This window comes from Lemur catta, chromosome 13, assembly GCF_020740605.2.
Source record: "Lemur catta isolate mLemCat1 chromosome 13, mLemCat1.pri, whole genome shotgun sequence".
In the NCBI taxonomy this organism is placed as follows: Eukaryota; Metazoa; Chordata; class Mammalia; order Primates; family Lemuridae; genus Lemur; species Lemur catta.
This window is the reverse complement of record NC_059140.1, coordinates 20,847,129-20,865,500: the sequence shown is the minus strand read 5'-3', so window position 1 is coordinate 20,865,500 and position 18,372 is coordinate 20,847,129. Positions and strand designations below refer to the sequence as shown.

At 34.7% G+C, this 18,372-nt stretch overlaps 1 protein-coding gene and 1 non-coding gene across 2 annotated transcripts in view; one reads left to right on the top strand and one right to left on the bottom strand.

The window, feature by feature from the left end:
* Positions 1 to 18,372, top strand: part of ITGBL1 (integrin subunit beta like 1) — a 234,506-nt gene that overhangs the window by 78,346 nt on the left and 137,788 nt on the right. The gene's annotated exons all lie outside the window — the stretch shown is intronic.
* LOC123649585 lies at positions 13,278 to 13,383 on the bottom strand. Its single transcript, XR_006739083.1, has one exon. It is a non-coding gene; the product is annotated as a small nucleolar RNA U13 (small nucleolar RNA).

Here is an 18,372-nt window from a genome sequence, read left to right as displayed (position 1 = left end):
ATAATAGAACAAAGAAAGTCAAATGTTAAATCTTTGAAAACTAAACAATCTTCATGCAAACTCAAACAAGGAAAAACAAAAAACAAGCTAGCAAACTAATAACAAAACAAATAAAAATGAAAAGCAACCAACAAATATAAAATAAAAACAACAAGGAAACAAAAAAAGAAATATATTGCAAATGAAACTTCATATATTAGCTACAAAATTGGCATAGATTAATAAAAATGTAGTGAGCAGTCTTTTTCCAGCATGAATGCAATTTTAGGTGAATCTATTCATTTCCCATAAATACATAGTTTATTGATCTGACTCCAAAGAATTACAGAATTGTTCACTATCAGGAATGAATGAGGAGGTTTATAATCACACCTCCGTTCAGTATTTTAGTGAAGATGCTAGGAGGTAAAAACACTATAAGAATTTGAATTAGAAGTAATTCTCAAATACTGTAGTATTGTTACTTTTCCCCTATAGCTTTAGAAAGAAAAGAATAATCAAATTATAGAAAATAAAACACAAAATAGGATCCTATTGATTATAGATTCTTTTAAAAATCTCTCTTAGAACTCTTGCAACAAAAGAAAAGTCAAACCCAAACTGCAGAGTATTAAGATTATAAAAATCATGGAAATCTTGAATATCAGAAATTTGTATGTGTCTCTATAACCTACATATTTATGTATCTTTTACGTACTTAATGATTTCTTTTCTCAGAATTTGTTGCTAATTTTTCTTTGTTTATTCTGTGAACATGTATGTTCCTTCTTTTTGTATTCATTATGAGAGCTAATGACTTTGCCATTTTGCTAGCTATTGAATTTATTAAACCCATTTATTTGTGTGATTTTTTTCTAATTTATTAAATTATGCTTTCATCTTTAATGAATCCTTCCTTTCTCTTTTCTAAGAATTGTTATTTTTTGACTTTTTATAATTAAATCTTACTTTTATGTCCTTTCTTGTTCAGTATAAAAAAGTATTTATGAAGACAGCTTTTTGCCTTAACACTTCTTTAGATACATACAAAAAGATCTGATAATGTTGAACAAAATAATCTTTATGCACATAAATTTTAGAAAAAATAGATAATGTTCTAAAAATATTTCCCACAATGAACACAGGAAGAGCTAAAATAGATCCTAAAGAGGCCTATTAACCATAGTTACAATTTTAAATTTTTAAAAGTCCTCTCACCCTCAAATGCATGGAACAAGGCAAAATGTTTTACAGATACACATTATAAAACTTTTAAGGATAAGTCCAGTTCTTTCTTAAATTCTTTTAGAATGCTGAAAGAGAAGGAAAATTTCAAGTTTATTTTTAAATTCTGCAAAACATTGACAATACATCCAGACAAATGTGACATTACAAATCTCTGTAACAAACTCACTGGATTACAAAACTTTTAAATAATGTATTAACAAATAGAAATAGCAGTATGTTTAAGAATATTACGTCATTATCAATGCAGTCTGTACAAGAAAAGGAAGGCTGGTTTAATCTTAGTATTTTGCTTTTTTTTTTTGAGAGAGAGTCTCTCTCACGCTGTCACCTGGGCTAGAGTGCAAGTGACATCATCATAGCTTACTGCAACCTCAAACTTCTGGGCTAAAGCCATCCTCTTGCCTCAGCATCCTGAGTAGCTGGGACTATGGGCACGTACTATCATGTCTGGCTAAGTTTTCTATTTTTGTAGAGATGGGGTCTCCCTCTTGCTCAGGCTGGTCTCAAACTTCTGGCCTCGAGCAATCCTCCTGCCTTGGCCTCCCAGAGTGCTAGGAGGCATAAGCCACCACTCCCAGGCTAATCTTAGTATCTTTTAATATCATTTTCTGTAATGATAGGCCAGTCTAGAAAAATAACGTGATCATTTCTATAGAGCTTGAAAAGTTATTTGATAAAATGTAACAGTCATTTATCTCTTTAAAAGGTGACAATAAAATAAAATAGATGAATATTTTCTGTATATGAAAAGAATATACATCATAGCCATTCCCCGCCAAGTAGCATTAAGTTCAGTGCATTTAAGTGAAGAATGAAAACATATAGGCATTCCTGGTACCATCCTAAACATTGTTTTATATATAGAAGACAAAATAACTAAACATAAGAAAAATAATTATTTTAACTATTTAACTATCATTAACTTGATGCAGATCTTATTGTATAACTAAAATAAAATGAAATAGCTATCTGAAAAAATGATTCTAATAAGTAATAAGAGAATATAATAGTCAATTTATTGAAATTGACAAACTGTTTTTATATTTTACACTATTGTATGTCTGTAAATTTACCTTGCTGATCTGTATGTGATTAATGCCTTCCTCCAAGAAGTTCCAAGGTTAATTTTTGCAATTAAATAAACTGAGTGTAAAGATAAGTACTGAAAACAGAGAATACGAAAGAAACACCAGACTTATGAGTTATTTAAAAAATACATTATGATAGTCAGGCATTCAAAACAGTTTGGCATTCACACATGAATTGATAGAGATATCAACATAAGATTATATAGTGTTGAGAAATATATATATTATTTTATATTACATATATATATTTCTGGATATATCCAGGAATGTAATACTTGACAAAGGAGACACTTTAAATCAATTTGAAAATAATAAATTATTTATAAATTGTGTCTCAAAACCTGTCTGGCCATATGGAAAAATAAATATGATCACTTACTTCTTACACCAAAAGAATTCCAGATTTATGCATAAAATCAAACTTTCAAGAAGAATACATGAGAGAATTTGATATGATTTCAGAGTGTTAGAAACTTTATATGTCATAAAACATGGAATTCATAAAGGAAATAATGAATTGTTTTTATTTCATAAAACTAAATTTTTTGTGGAAAATGCCATTTATGAAGTCAAAAGATTGACAATAAACTAAGAAAAATATTTGCAATATGATGGAAAACAAAACTGAATTCTTTAACATATATTAAGTCATTAAGTATGAAATGTCCAATTTCCATAAGTATTCAGTTTGACAGTTGATAGATATTTCTGATGTTTCACTTTGACACTTTTATTGTGAAGGTACATCCTCAGTCGCACATTTTGGCTTGTGATTATATTGCAAATTTATTTTTAGAGCAATTTTTGTGAAACCATGGATAAGTCAAAAATTCAGATTATTTTCTAATATGAGTTCCATTGTGAAACCAATGCCTTGCAGACAAGCTCAAAATATCAATGAAGTGTTTGGGAAGGGCATGGCTAATGAACACACAGTACATCGATGGTTTGAGAAGTTCCATTTTGGTGATTTTAATCTTGAAAATGAGCCATGTGGGCGACTTGAGACCCAGGTGGATAATGATGAGCTGAAAGCTGTAGTGGAAGCAAATCCATCTCAACCTATGTTTGAATTAGCAGCAAGGTTTGAACATTACTATTCCAACAATATTAGAGCATTTGAAATAAATGGGCAAGGTAAAGAAGGTGGATAGATGTGTTCCGCATGAATTAAATGAGAGTCAGAAGAGAAATAGTCTCTAAGCTTGCCTTTCTTTGCTGTCACTACATAAAGGCAAACCATTTCTACACTGTATTGTTACATGTGATGAAAAATGGATCTTTTTGACAATTGTAAGCTTTAAGTGCCAAAACACAGCCCAAAACTGAACATTCATCCAAAAAAGCTAATGGTGTCTGGTGGTCTAGCACTGGTATTATCCACCCCAACTTCATGTAACCTGGTCAATTGATTACAGTGGATGTCTACTGCAACCAGTTGGATGGAATGATGAGGATGCTTGTGATTAAGCAGCCAAAACTGGTCAATAGAGACATGCCAATCCTCTTGCAAGACAATGTTTGACCACATGTCACAAAAACAATGCTGCTCAAACTATAGAGTCTGGACTTGGAAACTCTCTGTCATCCACTGTATTCACCAGACCTTGCACCAACTGGCTACCACTTCTTCCAGGCTTTGGACCACTTATTGCAAGGAAAATATTCAATTTTCAATAGGCTGTGGAAAATGCCTTTCATGATTTTATCACCACTTGCTCTCTAGGCTTCTTCACTGCTGGCATAAACAAGCTACCATTAAGATGGCAAAACTGTGTTGATAATTTAGGTGCACACTTTGATTAATTGTACTGCTTCTTTGAGATATAATAAACTAAACTTTTGATTCAAAATCTGACATTTTGTATTTAATGATCTTAATAAAATATAATGCTCATAAAATCATGAAAACGTCCAAGAACCCAATAGAAGAATAGAAAAAATATATAAGCAAAAAATTCTAAGAAAATAAAACAAAAGTGATTTGTTTATAAAACAAAAATGATTTAAAACCAATGAAAAAAATATTGAACCTTATTCACAGTTGACACCTACCAATGAAAATATCCAGTATAATTTTTAATGTTCAGATTGACACAGGTTATTTGATAATAGTCTCTGCTATGTATTGGCAAGTGTATTCTTACACATTGTTAGTAGGAGTGTATTTAATATAGTTTTGAAAAAAAGCTGTTTATATTTCTTAAAACTGTAATTATATGTGTATGCTTTCATCTATAAATTTCACTTAGAATAGTTGATCCCACAGATCTATTTACACTTCTGCACAAAGATATTAGGTGTAAGGAAGAATACTTATGACAACATAGTTTGCAGTGGTTAATGATCAAAAATTAGTTAAATGTACCTCAGTGAAGGATTGCTAAATTGTTATGGCTATACACAGTCCCACATTACGCATCTGTTAGAAAGAGTAAAGTCGATCTCTATGGGCTAAGATATTTTTTTTAGACATATAAGCACTTTTTATTAGTGCGGTCACTTTTTCGAACAAATTGAGATATGATTTACATACAGTAAAATTTACCCTTTTTGATGTAAAATCTGTGCATTTAAAAAATGCATACAGTCATGTGACCACCACTCCAATCAAGATATACAACAGTTTCATCGTCCTGCAAAATTCCCTCATATCCCTTTGCAGGCAGCCTCAAGCCCCCTGGCAACCACTGATTTGTTTTTTTGTCCAAGTAGTTTTGCGTTTTGTACAATGTAATATAAATGGAGCCATTTATATGTAGTCTTTTGGGTTTGGCTTCTTTCCTTTGACATAATGCATTTGAGGTTTATCAGTGGTGTTTTGGGTATGAATAGTCTGTTCATCAAACTCTCACTCTTTGCTGATGATATGATATTATATCTAGAAAACTCCAAGGATTCAACCAAGAGACTCTTGGAATTGATCAGTGAATTCAGTAAAGTCTCAGGATACAAAATCAATACACACTGCATTCCACTCAGGGCAACAGGGCTAAGATATTGACATGAATAGATATTGCGAGAAAATTCTCCATAGATCTCTTGTGTTTTAGCACTTTTTTGTCTACACAGGTACTAACTATAATACTTTCTCTCCAGACTATGTTTTCCGGATGTTTTTTCAAAGAACAGCCTTGGAAGGTAGACATGATGTCTTCTTCGGCAGAAAAGAGAAGTTTGTTTATAGCCTTATATAATAAAAAAATGTCTCCTTCTGGGGCAAAAGTCAAACGTTCTTACTGCCCTCTATGGAAGAATGAGGACCACCCCCATCCTGAAGGTTCCTCTCCTATAACCCAGCTCGCTGCATGTGCAAGCATCACATCGTCCTCATTTGAATTGCCCTTTAGGAAGTAAAGCTCTGATAACTGTCTCAAATTGATATTCCAGTTACCACTCTTACTGTGAGTAATAAAGTCCTTTGACTCTGATTCAAGAGTCTCGTGTCTTCTGCCAGAGTTCACAAAACTGTGGCAAGCTAATTCGTTAGTTTGAAAGTAGGGTAAAATCTAATCTCAGTCTCCCTTCACAGTTCTTGACAAAAGTTCTCCGAGATATATTTTAGGTGGAAAATTAAATCAAGGCACAGAACAGTGTGCGTGATATATTACTAAATTTAAGAAAACTGTTAAGTATGTGCTTGTAGCAGATTAAACTTTACATTATTTATCTTGAAACTTGGATATTTGGATATGCAAAGGAAATATTTCTTTTAATTGCTTTATATATTCTCTGATGTTCCTTATGAGTTTTCTTCCTATTTTTCAATGGCTCACTGGATGCCAGGGAAAAAATAGAGCAAAACTTAATAAAATATAACTTAGTTCAAGCCGGCTTAAAACCTAGTGTGATTCAATAATGTAAAGAATATCTTTAGGAAAAAAAAAAAGAATATCTTTAGGTATAATTAACTCTTTTCAGAATACATATCCCAGTCTTTCTCGTTCCTTCTATTTGCTTCGTCCTTTCTAAGATGCAGTGGGGTGTATGGATTTTGCTGACGCTCTGTCTGTAGTCACAGTAGAGGAGGGTGAGGATGCAGAGGAGGACAAGAGGTGGGTGGGAGAAGGAGGAGACAGTGTCAAGGGACAAAGAGGCAACCAATAAGGTAAGGACCTAAATGACAATTGAATTAAGCAATAAAAAGCTTATTACTCCATCGTAGAAAAATGTCAGTGCATGGTGGGATTGAAATCTGATTGTAAATAAAAGGTGAGACTCGGAGTGAAAACTACCCTTTTTTGGAGGTTTGAATAAGAAAGGGAGAACTGAATTGAGATAGAAGTTAAATGTAGGAACATGGCTTTAATAGAGTAGTGATATTTTGTAAAGAACAGGAGGCACTTGCTCAGTCTTATGGTGTAAGGGAAGGTACTATTAAGGAAGCTGAGGTTGAACTAGAGGAGAGAGAGGAATTAAAGCCCACAAAGAACCAGAAGGCAAATAAGTCAAAGCTCCTTGACAGGAATAAACCTAGACATGACCTCTGGGGCTGGAGGAAAGGAGGCAAGTGGATGAGGAAGGATGGTAAGAGGACAGAAGGACAGGAAGTGACGGGATTTCACTCTTGCTCCTGAGCTCCGGGGTACCTGAGCTGAGTAAGTGACTTGAGACATTGGCTAAAAATTTGAAGGGATCATTGAAAGACATTCATCAAGATTTCCTCTTCTGTGAGGATGATAATACTTGTGTTCTATTCTTTCATGCCATTCTGAGAATTAAAGTGATTTGTGACTCAGAAGCTTAGCATATATTTATGTTCTGTGCATTATAAACTTGGTAAAACTATTTTGCAAAGTAAATACTTATATGCCAATGCAAAAAGGAAGATAATGTAAATTATTTACAATGATTAAAATGCGATAATTTTAAATGTGAAAATAGGTGAAGGTTATCTATGATGAACTGTGATAACTATAGACTTCGGAAATGGGGAATGCCATAGCTCATGGGTCGAGCACAGGGAGGGCATCCTTAACGGGGGCTGGTAAGTTTTGAACTAATCATATTTCTACATGAAGATAACCCCTTTTTTGACTACCTGCTACCACTGTAACGCTCTTTTTTAAATCTCCAAGAGCCGTGGCTTTAAATTGGTTTCAGAACAACTTAGTGCACTGGCTGCTATAGCAACCTTTGCTCTCATTTTAATCACCTACATGCACACCTAAGTATGGTTTGCCTCCCCTTTTCCAATATATCCGATTTCTTTAAGAGCCCTACTTATAGAATGAGCTGTGTCCTGTGTTTGCTCCTCAAGGAGTGAGGTAGGGGTATCAGAGCAGAGTGACAGAGTATTGTATCCTAAAAAGTATTGCTTACCTTGTGGCTTTATTCCCAATTTAATTTTTTTGTCTACTGACCTAGGATTTTTATTTTTTTAAAAAAGGAATCAAAACTGACACCTCATTTTAAGCATTTTTTACCGTGTCCACTAATTGCTTCTTAAATTTTGTGAGATAATTCACGAGTTATTAAATTTTTAAGAGTGAATAATAATGAGGTCAATTTAGTCTCCATGGCAACTGGAGATATATGTTTTTCTGATGGCTGATTTTTGTATTGTAGAAGAAGTCATGCTTTAAAGTCCTTCTATTGGCTTGCAAGAGAATGATTTCAGTTTTTTAAAGTCAAGTCAACCAAACTGTCAATAACTTTTAACTGCCCACTTTATAACAGCTTACAGCAGAAGTACCCTAGGGCGTTAGAGCTAATAGAAAACTCACTGCAATTAGAGAGTTCACAATAATGTTAACTCAAAATATAAATGTTTGTTAATTTTTGAACTAAGTGAGAAAGGAAGAAAAAATAAATTATTGCTATTTGCTCCTTTTTAGTTGGGTGAGGAAAAAATAACATTCCAAAGAATTGATTGATCATAAGATTTGCAGATCATAGGTGATTATATTAATAGATAATCTTTGATTTAGCCATTACAGACATTTATTGAAAGGGGAATAGAAAAGTTCTCTCTATTAAAAAGCCACTTCTAAGGAATAATTTATAAGTTTTGTATAGGGGAGCATTTACACAGTCCACTGGAATTTAGTAATGCAGTGGAGTTAACAGGAAAGACCTGGCACTGTTTTCAGACAAAAATCATGGCCTTATTTTGTAGACATTTGGAGAATGGAAGAATCCTAAGGAGAATTAGAATGGTAAGTCATAGAGTCATTTGGCCTATTTCTCAGTGATTTCCTAAGCAGTGTATTTTATTAGGGTAGTTTCTATTGCATTTTTTTTTCCTATTGATTTTAGACGCCAGTTAACAAAGAAAAATATATAATTTTGTTCGGAGGTTTTTGCCTTCTAATGTAATTTTCAGGATGGTCCTGGCTATGCTAGACACAACATGCAGATTTAACTATTTCCCCCAAGTTGCAGGTAAACTTCAGCGTTATTTATGAAGTTATATCTTAAGCATATGGATTAAAATGTGTTGAATGTGTCAATGTGTGACAATTACATTTTGAAACTGTAAACTCAGAAATGCAAAATGATTTACCTCCATTTTCCTGTAGTTTCTTTAAACTACACTTTTGAGCTCCTGTCTGAGTTTGGAAGGGCTGCTATCACAAAGTACCACAAACCAGGCAGTTTAAACTACAGAAATTTCTGTCTCACTGTTCTTGAGACTACAAGTCTGAGAACAAGGTGTCAGCAGGTTTCGTCTCTTCTGAGGATTTTGAGAGAGCATCCGCCATGAGCTGCTGGTGGTTTGCTGCTGGTGGTTGCGGGCTCTTTGGTATTCCTTGACTTGTAGATGTATCAGCCTGGTCTGCCTTCATCTTCACGTGGCTTCCCTGTGTGCATGTCTCTGTGTCCGTATTTTCTCTTTTTATGAGGACACCAGTCATACTGGGTTAAGGATTCACCCTATTGCAGTATGATCTCATCTTAACTAATTACATGTATAACAGCCCTATTTCTAAATAAGGTCACATTTTGTGGTACTAAGGGTTAGCACTTCAACATAGGAATTTTAAAGGGACACAGTTCACCTGATAACAGCGTCTATTACAGTGATGATAAAAATATTATTAAATTCTATTCAAGGTGTACTCAGTCAATATGGGTTTTTTTCTGGAGTCAAAACAGCAAGGAGATGCAGTGTTCTTGGGAATAAACTGCTCACCGTTCACAGGGTTTTGCTGCTGCCTCTTTATTCCTGCTCACGTTTAGTTTCCCTAGTTGCTGTCTGATACTCCAACATCTGTATTTCCCAGCTGGTCAGTGGTTGGCACTCCTTGTGGGTCCGTCTGCTCATTCTAACCACAGGACCTCTTCAGGTAGTGACTTTCTACCAGAAAAAAATTATGATTGCTCTCCTGTGTCACGCTGCATCTGCAGAACACTCGGCAGCCTGTGTCAGGTACTTGTGGCCTGAACAGCCAGCTCTATTCTGTTGAAACTGTTTCAAGCTGGTCCGGAAAAAATTTATAAATCTTCTTTTGGGATGGGCAGATTGGATCTCTGACCCTGTCTCTCTGTGTCTTTTCTCTAACACTGGGGTGGGGCAGGGGACATTGCCCTTTTCCTGGGGAGCCACATAATTCCTAGCTCTTCTGTGTACCTCTCATACCGGCTCAACATGTTCTTCTGAATAGTAGTGTTCTCTCATCCCAATAGTCATTAAGTACATTCTATTGTCTCTTCATACACCCTCAGGTTGCAAAGGTTAGTATTACTCCGTCTCCCCCGTGCAGTATCTTATGTCAGGATACTATGGGTTGTAACATCTCCTGATTGTCACTGAAATCCCAAAACAACATCATTGCTTATAGGGGCGTTGCTTCTAACATATGTGTTTTTTTCTTTTTAGAGTTTTTGAGTGAAATATTATCATAAAGTGTAAAAACATATCAATATTGTGTCTCCATCACCTAGCTTGAGAAATAGAATCTTTCTTACAGCCTTGCAAATCTATGCTTAAGGCAGTTGTCTCAAAACTCTTTTGAATACACATAAAAAATGGAATTTACTCATATGTGTGCATATTCATTTGTAACTTATGTAGATATATTTCATATCAATATGTTATGCCCAAAAATATACAAAATGAACATTTTTAAAGATAAGGTAAAAATAAGGATAGGTATTAATTCCGGTGTTTTCATCTTGCATCCCGATTATCTTCCGTGTACTTCCTGAAGAGAGGGCACCACATTTTGGAAACCACCAGTTTCTATCAGGACCCTTGCCCTGAAGCTGATAAACAAAGAAAGATGAAGTTTTTGCTGCTTTTTGTGTTTGTGTTGCTTTTCCAAAGGCAGCTGATGACAAGGTCTAGTAGGAATGTAGGGGGATTTTAGAAACCTTAAAAATACACAAACAACACACACACTTGAGCAAATATATATGCACGTATTTAAGTATGTATGTGTGTGTGTGTGTGTCTGTGTATTAGCATAGTGGTTAGTACTTCTAAAGTCTTTAAGTTTTTATCTGGCTCCAATTGGTTATTGAATTGATCTGTTAGATTTGCCTGTTAGTTTTGTGAAATGTGGACCTTATCCAGGAAAATTTCATATCTCTGTAACCCAGGTGCACTGTTAGTATTTGATCAGGGATTTTTCTGTGCCACATGAGAGAGAGAAAAACATGACTCGGAATTTGCACTTAATGTCCATTTTTTTCGTTCTACAAAAGTACTTCTCCACTTAAGTTCAGGATTTTGAATATCAGGACAGTTGTGTTAGGGCAACCTGCTCCCTACATACTTTCAGTATAGGTGGTAATAGCTAATATTTTATTGAGGCAGAGTTGTAAGTGCTTTATGAGTACTGATGCATTCCATACCCTTAACGACTGTATAAGATAGGCACGATTATTGTCTCTGCTTTTACAAATGAAGATGCAGAGACAATGAGTGATGTTGTGGGTTGAATTGTTTCCCTCTAAAAGATATATTGAAGTCCTAACCCCCAGTACTTCAGAATTTGATCTTATTTGGAAATAGGGTCATTGCAGATATAATTTATTAAGATGAGGTCATACTGGAGTAGAGTGGGCCCTTAATCTGGGATGACTGGTGTCCTTATGAGAAGAAGAGAAGAGACACGGATTCTTGAGAGGAAAAGGCCATGTGATGACAGAGGAAGAGATTGGAGTGATGCAGCCACAGTCCAAGAAATGCTAAGGCTTGCCGACCGCCATCAGAAGCTAAGAAGAGGCATTTCTACCCAAGAGTCCCAGGGGACTGCAGTTCTGCTCCCACTTTGATTCTAGACTTCTAGACTTCAGAAATGTGAGACAATAAATTTCTGTTGTCTGGAGTTACCCAATTTGTGATACTTTATCATCGCAGTTCTTAGGAAAGTAATAAGACAGGTTAAATAGTTGCCCAAACTTAGCAAGTCATAGAAGCAGAATTTGAACCCAGGCAGTCAGTCTGTCACTGGTGCCCATGCTCTGAAGCCCTGCATTACACTACCACACGGAGGAGCCAGAGCAGTGCCATGCCGATGCACATTTGCATATGCAGAGTTCGCTCTGCAGGCAACCAATGGAACTTAAGATGAAGAAGGCAACAGTGTCAAATGAAGAATATTATTTATCAGAAATGCACATTCAAAAAGTTCTGAAAAAATTTTCAACATTGAGAAAAATGCTAAATACCATCTCATCACTGCAGCACTTTTACTTTGGGTAACAATACTAAAAGACTAAGTTTATAGTCTTGCAAAGTATCATATATGCATATACTTTTATATATATATATATATATGAATACATACATATATGTATTAATAAACACATACCACACATCTACCAACTATAGATATGTAGACAAAATTGACAAGAATATATGCTGGGGATAGGACCTCCTTTTCAATAAATGGTGCTGGGAAAATTGGATTACCATATGCAGAAGAATGAAACTGGGCCCCTATCTCTCACTATATACAAAAATCAACTCAAGATGGCTTAAAGACTTAAATGTAAGACCTGAAGCTGTAAAAAAATACTAAAATAAAACCTGGAGAAAAATCTTCTGGACATTGGTCTAATTAAAGAATTCATGCCTAAGACATCAGAAAAATAAGGAACAAAGCCAAAAAAAGACAAAAGAAACTTAATCAAACTAAAAAGCTTCTTCGCAGCAAAAGAAGTAATCAACAGGGTGAACAAACTGTAAAGTGGGAGAAAACATTTGCAAATTATGCATCTGGCAGGCGACTAATATCTAGAATTTACAAGGAACTCAACAACAACAAAATAATAATCCCATTAAAAAGTGGGCAAAGGGCATGAACAGACAATTTTCAAAAGAAGACTTACATTTTAAAGAAGCAAAGTTATTACAGTATGAAAAGCCAAGGAAATATCAAAGTTCTATTCATTTTTCTCAATCACTTTTAATCCTATTTCATTGCTTCAGTGTTTGGATTTAATGTCATGTCTAAAGATGGGGTAATATTTCAAGATATCAAACATGTCTGTCTTGTTGGGCTTGTGTCACTTAGGTTAAATTTAAGTCCTTTCTTTTAAGCTCTATGGTGGAACTGTTTGTATAATTTTTTACTTTAAATTGCTAAACTGGCCTCTTGATTCAAAATACTAAACAATAATTTCTCCTTGGGGGAAAATAAAGGAAGGTTGCCTATGAATAGAAATAAAGATGCCTAGAAAAACCAGGTTCATGAAAAATTAAAAATTTGCATCCCCACCCTATTCAATCTTTAAGCTGTAGTTTTAAAATCTTTTAACACGTAAAACCTGTGTATATCATTCTAATCTCTCCTTGGACTTCAGACCTCATTATGCTCTTAAATGGCAAACGTACCAACTGGATTCAATTTAGAAAGGAGAAGCATCATTGTAATATGATGTGCATGGATATTCAAACTAGCATTTCTTGAACTTTGTTGTATTTAAGCCAAAGGAGATAATCATCAATGTTAAGACCCAACTTTTATGTTTTGAGTACAGTTTGGGATTCAAGTGTTACTATTATTTTCTCATCAGACGGGGTAATGTTCTGACCTTGTAATAACGTTTGAGGGAGGCATATCTCATACATGAGCAGGAAAACCCCATCATCACGTGCAGGCAACTATGATAGAATCTGAGATTCAAGTGTTAATTCTAAAAATGCTCCTTGTATGTGGCTAAATTTATCGAGTCTAGTTTAATTTCGTATTTACACAGGATTTAGTTAATTCTGATTAGCTTTGTTGGAGGTCATAAACCACATTATTAACCTTGAACCTACTGTTTTTTCCTTGAGTTCCTCTGAGTAAGCAGCATGTCACCATCATAATCATATCAGTATAGCATTATGCAAAGTGAAAAAAGACATACAAATGGCCAAACAAGCATATGGAAAAATGCTCAACATCACTGATCATCAGAGAAATGCCAGTTAAAACCAAAATGAGATTTCTTCTTATTCCAGTCAGAATAACTATTATTAAAAAGACAAAAAATAACAGATGTTAGTGAGGATGCAGAGAAAAGGGAACACTATACACTGTTGGTGAGAATGTAAATTAGTACATTCTCTATGGAAAACGGTATGGAGATTTCTCTAAAAATAGAACTACCATTCAGTCCAACAACCCCACTACTGGGTATCTACTCAAAGGAAAAGAAATCATTATGTCAAAAAGACACTTGTACTTATGTGTATCACAGCACTATTGACAATAGCAAAGATAAGGAATTAACCTAACTGTCCATCAACAGATTACTGGATAAAGAAACAAAATACACGCACACACAGACACACTCTGGAATATTACTCAGCCATCAAAAATTGAAATCATGCCTTTGCAGCAACATGGATAGAACTGGAGGCTATTATCGTAAGTGAAGCAGCTCAGAAACAGAAAGACAAATGCTGCATGTTCTCACTAATAAGTGGGAACTAAATAATGTGTATACATGGACATACGGTGTGGATTGATATACAGCGGGGACTTGGAAGGGTGGGAGAGTGGAAGAGGGGATGGATGATGAGAAATTACTTAATGAGTACAATGCACATTATTTGGGTGATGGATGCACTAAAAGTCCAGACTTCACCTTTATGCAATATATCAATGTAACAAAATTGCATTTGTACCCCTTAAATTTATACAAATAAAAAAAACAGTTAATTAAAACACATGCCTGTAATCCTAGCACTCTGGGAGGCAGAGACGGGAGGATCACTTGAGCTCAGAAGTTTGAGACCAGCCTGAGCAAGAGGGAGACTCCATCTGTACTAAAAATATAAAAAAAATTATCCAGGAATGGGGGTGCACGCCTGTAGTCCCAGCTACTCAGGTGGCTGAAGCAGGAGAATCACTTGAGCCCAGGAGTTGGAGGTTGCAGTGAGTTATGATGATGGCACTGAACTGTAGCTGGGGTGACAGAACAAGACTGTCTCAAAAAAAAAAAAAAAAAAAAGACACATACGCACACAAACGTGCATGTATATCTTTATTTGCCCAGAAGATTCCTTGGCACGGGTATTTATCTATGGAGAAGAAGGAGATAAGACTGATTGTGAAGCTTCATCTTTTCTTCAGTAAAAGTGAGATTTCACTAATCTCAGGTCTCTCATTCTGGTTACAATATTCTGAGATTCTTAGATTCCAGTTTGATTAAGTTCACTTCCATTGACTAAGAAATGTTATTGGTTCACATTAAGTTCTAAAGCTTGAGTGACTGCTGTCATTTGGTGTATTTGATGCTAACAGACACTCTTGAATAAAATGCACCAACAGATGACAAAAGGCCGAGGAAAAAGCTAAGAAATTAAGGACTATTTTTATTGAAAAATAAGGTGAAGGGATTTATGTAAATATTTCTGACAAACAGAATCTTAGAACTGATAGCTAGAAGGGGCCAAGAGAAATGAGAACATCTGTCATTGAATTCAGTTGTTTTCCCACTCTCTCGGTCTTTTATTATCAGGGATTCTCAGGTAGGGAAAGGGGCACAAGCTTCTTGGGTTTTATGTGGATGAAACAGGGCAGGAGAGGATAATTCTAATATCCCTTTTAAAAGACATACTCTGCATGCCTCAGGAAGTTCTGAGCTCATATATATTTTTCATTAACCAGATCAAAAAAAAATGGGGCCAGAAAAGTTAAAAGAGTAACTAATCTGCTGACGGTCACAAAGCTAGCTGTGGCATAATCTATGCTAGCACCTACCTGTTTCCCAAGTCCTCAAACTAGTGTTAGTGTTTGTGTGTGTGTATAATTCTTCATGAATTTGAAATATCAGTACACGTGTGACTTTATAAAATTTACTACCTAAGTTCAGCCAAAATATTGTGTCTTGCTTTACTATAATTTAAATTTCATCCTTCAATCCCAGGTTACTATAATAGAATTCTAATTTTAAAGCCCCTCCAATTTTCGTGGTATCAATCCAAACTCACTTTAAAAATAAACATATCAGGATAATCTTCAATATTTTAATGGGTGCCTTGAATAACAAATAGAATTTTAACTATTTCATGATTGTTTATAGTAGCAAACAAGATTTGATAACAATTGATGTCTACCACCACCCTGTGTTAATATATCCTGTGCCCAATTTGAAGAAACTACCTTGTTTTGAGAAAAAGAAAAATAATTGAGGCTATAGCATGGGATTTTCAAGATGAATGGAATCTTGGGGTTATTCAGTGCAGTCTCTTAATTTTGCATATGAACACAATGAGGTCTAGAGAAATTAGCTTACTAGACTTCTGAATTCTTATATCAGTTTTAGCATTAATTTTAAATTGTAAAGTCAGAGAATTTTACTGTTAGGGATCTTTCACCAAAGATTATGAATAATTCAACTATAGGCATGTGAGTTCCAAAAGGAAACAGTGGAAAGAAAACCAGGACACAGCTTTTACCAGCCCCGCCCTTCCTAGAGCAACAGGGTCCTCTCAACTCCATGGCATTCCAGAACTAAACAGAGAACATTGGCAGCAATGGGAAGAACATAGCTTTTGAGCTCACAAGCTATGCAACCTTGAATAAGATCAAGCACTTAAACTCTGCCCTTTAGTCCTCTCATTTGTAAAATGCAGAAACAGGATCTATCTCATTGGCTCATTACGAAAATTAAACAGACTAGCTTGACTGAGTAAAGTACTTAACGTGGTATTGAAAGCCAATAATTATCAGTTTCCCTTTCTTCTCTTCTTTTTCATTTTCCTGATCAAAATCACATGCTAATTAGCGTCCAGGCAGGACATTTAATTTCTAGACAGTGGACCCTTCTACAGGGAATTCTTCCATTGTCCACATCGAAATGTTCTCATAAAGGAAAAGCAGCAATATTGAAGAGGTCATCCTATGTTAGCTTGAGAAGCAAGCCAAGACAGGTTCCCCTGTCTTGAAAGTGGTCAAGTTTCTATCTCAAATCATGAAATAATTGTAATATCAAATAAGGGATTCTTTTACAGTCGTTCCTTAGAATTCTGGATGTGGCACAGTTAATTCTTTTGTTTCTGATCACTAGAGAAGGCTGGGGAATCCACAGTGGCTCAAAGGGTCTAGGAGAAAAATTGAGTCTATTATTAAGTAAGCATATTTGAATCCACTGGAAAATAGGACACAATGCAGGCCTTGGGAATTCACATATTTGAACAAAAGCAAATGGGTTTTAGCTTGCAGAGCCAACCAAATGTTCAAATTAAAATATCTATTTCAAGGTTACCATGAGGCTCTAGCAGTGGTACACTTAGCTTATTTTACATCCCAGAGAAAATAAGTTTTTAACATCCATCCTCCTCTATGTGTTCAAAGTGTTGTCAGTAATAATCATGGAAAGGTAATAATCAAATTTTTTTAATGTTTAGTTTTAAAACAAGTAATGTACATTTAAATTTTTAAAGATATTACTAAAATTCAGTTAAATACTTCATGCATGCACAAAAATTTCCGCTTATCCCCCAAATTGCACATTGTGTCCTTGTGTGTACTGTTTTATTTTTATTTTTATTTCATTTTAGAAAAGGGGTCTTGCTCTGTTACTCAGCATAGATAAATAACAAAGAACACATGCACATACACATGCACACAAATAGGTAGACCTATCATATTCCAGTTGCTGAACACGAAGACAAACATAAACTCTTAGAGGCAGTTACAAAAAAAAAACACACTATATGCAGAGGAACAAAGATAATAATTATAGGACACTTCTTGTCAGAAACCATGCAAGCAAGACGAAAAGAGAGTGACATCTGTAAAGGGCTGAAGAAATAAAAATGTTAACATAGAATTCTATATACAGCAAAAGTATATTCCAAAAATAAAAAAAGAATTAAAGGTTTTTATGAGGATACTCATTACAGCAGGCCTACCCTAAAGAAGTGTAAAGGAAGTTCTTTAGGCAAAAGGAATATGATACTAGACATAAGCTTGGATCTACACGAAGAAATGAAGAACTATGGAAATGGAAGAAATTAAAGTCTAAGAACATTTATATTTCTCTTATTTTTAATTGCTCTAAAATATAACTGACTGTATAAAGCAAAATTAATAGCAGTATATTGTGTGTTTAAATAAATGTATGTGCGTTTATGCAAAAGTAAAATGGCCTAATGGATGAGAGGGAGGAATTGGGAATTTACTACTGTAAGTTCCTAATATTACATGTGAAGTGGTATAGTGTTATTTGAAGGTAGACTGTGATTGATTAAAGCTGTATAACATAAACCCTAGGGCAATCACTAAAAATTAAAATGCATGTAAATAGTAAAGAGAATTATAAATAATGATCAATTAACAAAAGAGAAAACAGAAAAAAAGAGGAAGAAAACAAGCATCAAAAAAGCTAATAAAAATTTCTAAAAAAGTTGGTGGATTTGTATTCAACAATATCAAAAACCATATTAAATGATATCTCTTTAAACATACCAGTTAAAAGACAGACATTGTCAGATTTGATAAAACAAGTGATACGCAGCTATACATTGTCTATAAGAAACTACTTTAAATATAAGTTGGTAAGTTAAAAGTAAATGAATGGGAAAGATATTCCATGCAAACACTAGTCAAATGACAGCCAGATTAGCTATATAGATAGTAGACAAAAACTTTAGGGCAAGGAATAATAT